The sequence below is a fragment of the Schistocerca serialis genome, chromosome 8 (genome assembly GCF_023864345.2).
Source record: "Schistocerca serialis cubense isolate TAMUIC-IGC-003099 chromosome 8, iqSchSeri2.2, whole genome shotgun sequence".
Taxonomy (NCBI): Eukaryota; Metazoa; Arthropoda; class Insecta; order Orthoptera; family Acrididae; genus Schistocerca; species Schistocerca serialis.
Window position 1 is genome coordinate 507,883,610 of NC_064645.1, and position 2,934 is coordinate 507,886,543.

Below are 2,934 nucleotides of genomic sequence, written 5' to 3' on the forward strand. Positions count from 1 at the left end.
GGTAGAACGATGGGTTCGATGACGGTTTGGATGTACCGTGCACTATTCAGTGTCCCCTTGACGATCACCAGTGGTGTACGGCCAGTGTAGGAGATCGATCCCCACACCATGATGCCGGGTGTTGGCCCTGTGTGCCTCGGTCGTATGCAGTCCTGATGGTGGCGCTCACCTGCACGGCGCCAAACACGCATACGACCATCATTGGCACCAAGGCAGAAACGACTCTCATCGCTGAAGACGACACGTCTCCATTCGTCCCTCCATTCGCGCCTGTCGTGACACCACTGGAGGCGGGCTGCACGATGTTGGGGCGTGAGCGGAAGACGGCCTAACGGTGTGCGGGACCGTAGCCCAGCTTCATGGAGACGGTTGCGAATGGTCCTCGCCGATACCCCAGGAGCAACAGTGTCCCTAATTTGCTGGGAAGTGGCGGTGCGGTCCCCTACGGCACTGCGTAGGATCCTACGGTCTTGGCGTGCATCCGTGCGTCGCTGCGGTCCGGTCCCAGGTCGACGGGCACGTGCACCTTCCGCCGACCACTGGCGACAACATCGATGTACTGTGGAGACCCCACGCCCCACGTGTTGAGCAATTCGGCGGTACGTCCACCCGGCCTCCCGCATGCCCACTATACGCCCTCGCTCAAAGTCCGTCAACTGCACATACGGTTCACGTCCACGCTGTCGCGGCATGCTACCAGTGTTAAAGACTGCGATGGAGCTCCGTATGCCACGGCAAACTGGCTGAAGGCTGGTTCCCACTAGAGCGCGGCTGCGCGGCGTGCGGAAACGGCAGCGGCAAGCGTTTTCCGCGTTGACGCGGCGGCTCGCGGAATTGGCATTCCCATCTGGAAGCGGCAGACGTTAGCGGTAGCCAATGACGGACAGCCACTGAGGTACGGGGCAGGACCCACTGAAACGCGCGGTGCGTTTGATTAACTATATCTTACACCTACATGAAGGAAAGACGAAGATGGGTGAAGACATACCAATTTTTCATTTTCTGTACAATGTACTCTTTCACATATTTCATTATTCATGTTTTCTCATTTCACCATAAACAGATTTCATGACTACCGTTCACGATTGTTCACTATCTCCTAACACACTGAAACAATGTACAACAAGAGAGATTATTCAGATAGTTAAGCGAGACAAAAATTTAAAATGTGGTACGGTAGCAGGTACACGAAAACAGTAAGAACACAAAGGCTAGGTGGAAGGGATGAAAGTGGAAGCCACCTGATAGAATTTCCCACAGAGCATAATGTAATCATCGCCAGCACCTTGCTTAAGAATCTCGAAAGAATAATATATATTTGGAACAGTTTTCGAAACCAGATTTTAAATTGTAAGGCATTTCCTGGTGCAGACGCAAACCTGACTGAAGACTGTCAATAGCAAGAAAAGCGTTCTGAAAAAGAAAATTTGTTCACACCAATATAAATGCTAATGGTTGGATACTATTTTACAAAGGTATTTGTGTGGAGTGCAGCCTTGTATGTAAGTGAAACGTGGACGATGAACAGTTCTGTCAAGAAGACAATGGACGCTTTCAAAACGTGGTGATTCATAAGAATGCTGAACATTAGATACGAGGATCGTGTGAGTAAAGAAGTGGTACGGAATTAAATAGAGGAGGAAGAGGAAATTACGGCACAACTTTGACAACAATAGGGGTTAGTTGACAGGACATATTATGGGGCGTCAAAGAGTGAGGACAAAGGGGTTGGGTGACAGTATTCTGATAATAATCATCTGTTGAAATACTATTCTACTATTTTATCTATTAATGTAAGCAGTGAATTTACTCTTCCATGCACTCCTTAAAACATTTAAACCAAAACTGAAATCAGCTGAACACCAAATCTTTCAACCACTGTTTGACAACTACTGGATTCACTTTCAACTTTCTATAACTATCACTGGCTAGCCACACACACATACAGATATAAGGAGAACAAAAATAAACAAACATTAGTTTTCAGCATATAATTCTGCAGGTTGGCAACATGTACATAAACAAACCAGACAGGAAGGGACATGAGGTGAACACACTGTAGTTACGACTTTAAATCAGAGTTTTCGGTAAAACGTCTACTGATAGTGACAGAAGAAAAAAGAGCGAACATGAAAATGTGCTTATGTTCCATAATCTAAGTTTTAGTTCAACCTGCAGCATGTGACCAGGTGAGGGGAAACGTATATGTCCGCCAAAAACTCAATTCACTGTAAGTAATCAGTCATTCACGTAAAAAAAGATGTGAACTGTTTTATAATCTGCAAGTGTCACAGATCAAAACAAAACTGAGTCATTCTAGATTCCACCGAAGACGCCTAAAGGTAAAAGGCGAAACGCGTCTTGAATCAGTAAGGTACACTGGATAAAGAAAAAAGAAAGGAAATAATCAATAGCTCTACATATTTAGTAAATTACATCTTATGACATACCAGCAAATTAGTTTCGGTTTAACTTCTCATTCGACATGCTATTAATGCCATTTAAAAAAATTCATCCATCCCTTCTGAAAAACTGTAGTTACTTTCATATCTCGGTAGATAAACAGATTTAGGATATTTATCATGCGACGAAATACATGACTTTTCACAGGTTATCGTTTGCAAAAAAAAAACACACATTTCGATTTCTTGAACCGTTTGCGAAATTTGCGGTTGATACAACCACATGGTTTACGACGAGCAGGACGAAGTACCGGTCGCGTCGCGAGCAACCCGCGAGCGGTGACGGCACAGCCCGTCCGCCGACATATCAGTCAATATCTCGAGAACGGTGATAGCTATCGATCTGCTCTCAGTTTTAAAAGCAATTTCGATATGTTGACTAAATTTCATACGCAATAATGTATTACCTAAAATGAACTGTACGCAAAGTCCACGCAATGCGTTTTTACCTCTGCACAGTCATTAAAATTTC